The following is a 7,609-nucleotide window of genomic DNA, read 5'->3' as shown; positions in this document are numbered from 1 at the left end:
GGGATGCCAACGGAAGATCCTCATCTCCATCTTAGACTCTTCATGGAAGTAAGTGACTCTTTCAAGATACCGGGAGCAACTGAAGAAGCTTTGAGATTGAAGCTATTCCCTTACTCATTGCGGGATAAAGCAAGAGCATGGTTGAACTCCTTACCTCCACAATCAGTAGCCACATGGAATGATTTAGTAGAGAAGTTCTTGATGAAGTACTTTCCTGCATCAAAGAATGCCAAGTTCAGAAATGATATCACTGGTTTTCAACAGTTGGATGGTGAATCTTTGTATGAGGCATGGGAAAGATTTAAGGAGCTCTTGCGTAAATGTCCTCACCATGGTATTCCTCATTGGATTCAAATGGAGACTTTCTACTATGGTTTAAGTGGACAAACTCGATCCATAGTGGATGCATCAGCAAATGGGGCTATATTGGCAAAGTCTTACAATGAAGCTTATGAGATCTTGGAGAGAATGGCCAACAACAACTACCAATGGCCAGCTGAGAGAGGTGCTGCAAATAAGAGAGTGGCAGGGATTTATGAGTTAGATGCAGTGACAACTTTAACTTCACAAGTGTCATCCCTAACTAGTGTGTTAAAATCCGTAAACTTTCCTACAGCTGTACAAACTCAACAACATACAGCAATCTCGTGTACATATTGTGGTGGGGAGCAGGTCTTTGATAGCTGTCCATCTAACCCAGAATTAGCTTACTATGATGGTAATTTCAGCAATGCCAATAACCCATATGCCAACACCTATAATCTTGGTTGGAGGCAGCACCCTAACTACTCTTGGAATGCTCAAGGACAGAATGCAAGCCCATCTTCCATCCTGCCTCGACCTCATCCGCATCCAAGTGCTCAACAGCAAGTGAACATTCAACCTATGGAACCCTCTTCATCAATAGAGCTTTTATTGAAGGAGTATATGGCAAGGAATGATGCAATGATTCAAAGTCAAGCATCTTCATTGAGAAATTTGGAGAATCAAGTTGGACAGCTGGCTAGTGCTTTAAGTAATCGCTCTCAAGGATCATTGCCATGTGCTACAGAAAATCCTAGATCTCCAGATGCAATAGAAGAGTGCTTTGTTGTGGATGTCCTTGAAGAGCTGGTTTCCGAAGAGTTGGAGGCAGAGTGTATTAAAAACCCACTAGAGCTTTCATTGGCAATAGAAATTGAACAAGTGGATGATGAAGCAAGTAGATATATGGATTTGTTAGAGGCAAGACCAGCTAAGGCATTGAGTGGGAGTAGATTTGAGTCTCTTGTATTATCTCGAGTTTGAAACTAAAGCCCCTAAACCATCAATTGAAGAGCCACCTATGTTAGAGTTCACACCTCTTTCAAAACACTCTCAATATGCCCATTTGGATGCAGCCAAAACACTCCATGTTTTTGTTTCAGCACTGCTAACAAAGGAGCAAGAAGATATGCTACTTGACGTGCTGACGAAGTGTAGAAGAGCAATGGGATGGAATATAGTAGAGATCAACGGGATCAGTCCTTCAGTATTAAAGCTTAAAATTTGGTTGGAGGAATGTTGCAACAGGTACATGAAGCAACAGAGGAGTTTGAGTCCAATTATGGAAGGTGCACAAGAAGAAATCATTAAATGGCCTTGGGAACTAGAGCATGCAGTGGATCAAGCATTATTGGGGAGCACCATTGGAGCGGGACAAATCTTCAATCAACCTTCAAGAGGCTTAAAAAGAAGGGAGGTCACTTAGATTTCATTATTTTTCGTTTAATTGTGTGCTATTAGTTCATTAGGTGTTGAATAAACAGGGAATAAGAATAAAAATAAAAAAAATGAATGATAGATAATTTGCTAACATGTATATTTTGATGTGCGGGGAGTGTGGGGAACAAAAAGAGAGTGATTGGGTGTTTTGCCAAACTTATCATTAAATCAAAGCTGCTGAACAGAGCATGTTTCAATATCCAGCAAATTTCACTATCTTTGTAGTAGCGATGTGGCCACAATGCTACTACAAAGTTTTGATCCTCAGCTACGGGTCTTGCATGTTCGTTAACACATTACATTCTCTGTTGAAACTTACATTTTGTGTTCGTTGCTATAGCAAAGCTGCAGCAAAGCTACAACAACGATTAAACCACTCACCCGACCCGGTTTCATCTCAAACCCAACCAACCCATCAAAAATACACTTCAAACTTCTATTAGACCATGCTGAACCCATACTGATTCAAACCAATTTCATTTTTTTTAAACCCTTCTAAACCAATACCAACCCAAACCCATAAAACCTCTCATTTCAAACCGAAATCCAACAAAACACTCAGCTCCTCACTTCATCGACTCTCACAGCTCCATCGTCTCCTCCACTGCAACTCATCCTCCTCTTCTCTTCCATTTTTTGTTTTTCAAAGACTTTCACACCTCCATTTACCTACATTCACCCACCAAAGCAATCTTTTTCTTCACCGATAGCCCATCTTTCACAAAAACCCTAACTTTTTCCCCCATTCCATCCTCGAATCACTTCTCAGAGGACTACCGGTGCTGTACTGGGTTTCGGGCAAGTTTTTGTGGTATTTCGACCTTCCATCTTCCCTACACCACATCAGCTAAGTGTTCTCCCCATTTCTTTTCTTTCATTCTATATTTTTGAACTTTCGATTTCTTTGTGTTTTTGTTGAATGTTCAATTTGTGGTTTGTGGGTTATGTGTTTGTTCTTATGTCTTGTCTTGGTGTCTGTTTTCGTTAGGGTATATGCAAAGTTTTTCATTTGTTTTAGGTGCTGTTTTGGAGATACCATCACTCGCACACACCAACACAGAATTTCTGGGTCATCATTACCCTATGCTCATCTCCTCTGTTTTTGTTATTTGTTTGTTCTTGCTATTTGTCTGATTAGTTGTAGTTAATTGTTTGTTATTTGTTTTTTTTTTTTTTTTTTTTGTTTTCTACTTGTATAGTGTTTATGTTTTTGTTTGATATGGTCTGTTTTAGCATCTGTTGATTAGTTGTTTTTTTTATCTTCTACTGTTTTTGTTTTTGTTTAGTTTGTTAGTGTTTTTGTTTAGTTTGTTAGTGTTTTTGTTTGAATTCCATATTGGTTGTTAGGGGCCCACCTTGTGCATTCCCTTCGAAATGGCCCCTCAGAAGAAGAGCAGAACAGACCCTAGTTCTAGTGCTTCAATGGATGAAGATGCAGCTGCTGCAGCCTATCTGCTGATGATGAGTTCCATTCCTTAGATGATGATGATGAGGCCTAGCTTATTCAGGGAAGTTCTCTCTCTTCTTTTACTTTGTTTTCTTTTGATTCCCTTACTTTCTTTTCCTTTCTTTCGTTGTGAGGACACTGCTCCTCTTTAGTTTGGGGGTAAGCTTTGCAATTTTCCAATAATTGCATATGTGATCTTTATGATTATGGATGCTCCTAGTTGCTTAGTTTTCGTCAGCTTTCTTTTGTGGTAACTTTCTTTTGTTGTTGTCCAGTTTTAGAGTAGCTGTTTTGGGTAGATGTTTTGTGTAGTTAATCGGCTTTTCATGAAATTTGGATGGTTGTTAAGGAATGTGAATGTCGGTGCCTCTTACTCGATTTTGTTGGAAATCTTAGCACAATTCTGCTATAATGATCTGATGTCTGCATTTACTCATGTCTGTGATGCCATATTATTGATGCACCAAGTGATATTTCAAGCTCTGGAGAACCTGGGGAAAGTTGGATCAATGTGAGAGTTTTAGGATTTTAGAATTGGTTAAATGAGAACTTCAAGACTTACACATTAGGGATCCCCATTTGGTTGTTTCCAAGAACTTTGTACATTGTGAATATTGATTGAGGTTTGACCCCTTCCCTTCCCCAAAAGAATAATGCTCCGCTGATTTGGGTTGCCTAGTAACCAGGAATATGCATGTAACCCATGTGTATTTTTGACGTCAACAGTGGCCTAAAATATGAGCATGAAAAAAAAAAAAAAAAAAAAAAAAAAAAAAAAGAGAGAAAGAAAAAGAGAATAATGTTCCGCTGTTTTGGGCAACCTAGTAACCAGGAATATGCATGTAACCCATGTGTATTTTTGACGTCAACAGTGGCCCGAAATATGAGCATGCAAGGCACTCTTGTTTGTGATCTTGTTGAGTAACCGGGTATCTTCATCACAAATGAGCGATATTCGCGTAAAAAGGCAAGATGACAACAAAAAAAAAAAAAAAAAAAAAAAAAAAAAAAGTTCATAAAGAATAAGTTTGGGGGGTCAAATGCTCAAAAGAGTATGAAACAAGTTCTTGGGGTTGTAAAAAGATATGGATTCCTAATTAGTGGAGAGGTAATCATTTGGTCAACATATTAGATCAATGAACTAAACTTGATGACCATGATTCAGCTAGACTAGGGTGATCTGGGGCAAGATCCTTAACTTTCACACACACACTTGAGAGCATCCTGATGAGTAAAGTATGACATCTAAGTGTTATTGGCCAGATGTGTTGGATCTGAAAATTTAGAAAAAGATTAAGAGGCAACTTCTGTCTAACACTCATCCTATTGCATGCTTAAGCCAAGGTTATTTGCTTTTCTTTTCTTTTAATTTCCTCATGCTTTCATTAGTAGTTAGTTGTTGTTTTCATTTGTCTTTATTGCTCGAGGTCAAGCAATGTCTTAAGTTTGGGGGTGTGATAACTCTATGAAATAGAGTTAAGATTTATAACTTTTATACTTGAGATGGCTTGATTTAGGAGTATTTTGTCTTTGTTTTAGTGATAGTATTCATTAGGTGTTGTCTTATTTAGTCTTAACATGTTGCATTTTGTTTAGTTCATTTTTGTCACCATTGCATGAATTTCCCTTCTTTTTATGGATGAATTTGATTGTTTCTCTTTCTCTTGAACATGTAGGTGAAGATTCATAATAGAAGAACATGTCCTCTAACTTTGTTGTAGAGTTGTTGCTGCATTGCTACAACAACGGAGCAGAATATTCTCAGATCCAATTCAAATGGAATTGACCAAAAAGGGCTAACTTAAGTGGACTAAATTCTTGTAAATACATGATGGTTTTCAGCCCTTGATCTCAGGAGGAAAGTTCTAATCCTATGGCCGGAATCTAACCTAATGATTGAAGACATTTATGGAAGAAAGAGAAGAGAGGCAAGGAGGAGAAGAGGGGAAGATTCGACCAAGGTGTGGAAGAGAGACTTGGCTGAGAGGAAGGAGGTAGAGAACGAATCTTGGAGCTCTTGTGGAAGCAAGGAGCTGCTGGAGTTGTTGATTTCTTGAAGAAGAAAGCTGGAGCTCATGTGGAAGCATTGAAGCCTTAGTTTATTCTTGTTTTTATAACTCTATCTTCTTATTTTCTAGTCTCATGTCAACTATACTTGGTTTTATGCATTTGAATTCTGTTATGGGCTAAATCTTAGCTGTGTTGGGATGATAGTAGTACCTAAACCTGAATTTTGATATGTAACTAATCATGTGTTCTTTAGTTTTATTGCAATCCACTTTATTGTTAATGAATTCAGCATGTTATATTGACTAATTTCAGTTCTTGAACCATCTTTCTTGAATGAATGTTATGATTTCATTAATTGGAAAATTAATGAAGTCTAGGTGTTTGTTGAATTGTGTGAGTTAGCATCATCTTTAATTAGGTTGTGTTAATTAGTAGGTTGGGTAGGAATACCCAATTACCTCACATTACCATTGATTGGATTGGGTTTAAATTGCATTCTTAATTCAATTCTTCATAGGAATATGCAGATGTTGATTTAGGATTCTAGCTTATGTGTATTGGAAAATACCATATTGCCATTCATTCCAAGTTCTTGATTTATCTTGTGGTTGTAGTATTGCTTTAGTATTTGTGTTATAAAATTCAGGGGAAGGGAAACTTGATTCCTAACACACTTGTCACTCATTTAAGTTTCTTCCATTGCTTAATCGACATCTTAGATCCTTAGTTTTCTTTACCTGTCATTTGAGTATTTAGTTAGTTAAGTACCAATCAACCTTGTTAATTTCATTTAAATCAATTTTACTTTTACATTGAAAGTTAAGGATATAATTCTCCGTGGGATCGATACTTTACTTATCATTTATTACTTGATTGCGATATGTATACTTGCGTTATATCTTTAAAACAATTTTTAAAAAAATTTCTTACAAAAAAACAAAAAACAAAAAAAACCAGTGTACAAGAAAACTAAGGAACTAAAATGTAGATTTGAGCAATGGAAGAAACTTAATGAGTGACAAGTGTGTTAGGAATCAAGTTTCCCTTCCCCTGAATTTTAAAACACAAATACTAAAGCAATACTACAACCCCAAGATAAATCAAGAACTTGGAATGAATGGCAATATGGTATTTTCCAATACACATAAGCTAGCATCCTAAATCAACATCAGCATATTCCTATGAAGAATTGAATTAAGAATGCAATTTAAACCCAATCCAATCAATGGTAATGTGAGGTAATTGGGTATTCCTACCCAACCTACTAATTAACACAACCTAATTAAAGATGATGCTAACTCACACAATTCAACAAACACCTAGACTTCATTAATTTTCCAATTAATGAAATCATAACATTCATTCAAGAAAGATGGTTCAAGAACTAAAATTAGTCAATATAACATGCTGAATTCATTAACAATAAAGTGGATTGCAATAAAACTAAAGAACACATGATTAGTTACATATCAAAATTCAGGTTTAGGTACTACTATCATCCCAACACAGCTAAGATTTAGCCCATAACAGAATTCAAATGCATAAAACCAAGTATAGTTGACATGAGACTAGAAAATAAGAAGATAAAGTTATAAAAACAAGAATAAACTAAGGCTTCAATGCTTCCACATGAGCTCCAGCTTTCTTCTTCAGCAAATCAGCAACTCCAGTAGCTCCTTGCTTCCACAAGAGCTCCAGCATTCGTTCTCTACCTCCTTCCTCTCAGCCGAGTCTCTCCTCCACACCTTGGTCGAATTATCTCCGCTTTCCTCCTTGCCTCTCTTCTCTTTCTTCCATAAATGTCTTCAATCATTAGGTTAGATTCTGGCCATAGGATTAGAACCTTCCTCCTGAGATCAAGGGCTGAAAACCACCATGTATTTACAAGAATTTAGTCCACTTAAGTTAGCCCTTTTTGGTCAATTCCATTTGAATTGGATCTGAGAATATTCTGCTCCGTTGTTGTAGCAATGCAGCAACAACTCTACAACAAAGTTAGAGGACATGTTCTTCTATATGAATCTTCACCTACATGTTCAAGAGAAAGAGAAACAGTCAAATTCATCCATAAAAAGAAGGGAAATTCATGCAATGTGACAAAAATGAACTAAACAAAATGCAACATGTTGAGACTAAATAAGACAACACCTAATGAATACTATCACTAAAACAAAGACAAAATACTCCTAAATCAAGCCATCTCAAGTATAAAAGTTATCAATCTTAACTCTATTTCATAGAGTTATCACACCCCCAAACTTAAGACATTGCTTGACCTCGAGCAATAAAGACAAATGAAAACAACAACTAACTACTAATGAAAGCATGAGGAAATCAAAAGAAAAGAAAAGAAAATAACCTGGCTTAATCATGCAATAGGATGAGTGTTAGACAGAAGTTGCCTCTCAA

General features: G+C 36.7%; 1 non-coding gene across 1 annotated transcript; it reads right to left on the bottom strand.

Annotated features, from left to right (window-relative positions):
- Positions 1-231: 231 nt before the first annotated feature.
- LOC149029081 (small nucleolar RNA R71) lies at positions 232-338 on the bottom strand. The gene has a single exon (XR_016171274.1). It is a non-coding gene; the product is annotated as a small nucleolar RNA R71 (small nucleolar RNA).
- Positions 339-7,609: the final 7,271 nt, after the last annotated feature.

The sequence above is a fragment of the Hakea prostrata genome, chromosome 1 (genome assembly GCF_041222555.1).
Source record: "Hakea prostrata isolate BN-2017 chromosome 1, UWA_Hpros_2, whole genome shotgun sequence".
In the NCBI taxonomy this organism is placed as follows: Eukaryota; Viridiplantae; Streptophyta; class Magnoliopsida; order Proteales; family Proteaceae; genus Hakea; species Hakea prostrata.
The sequence above is the reverse complement of the archived record's forward strand: the minus strand, read 5'-3'. Positions and strand labels throughout refer to the sequence as shown.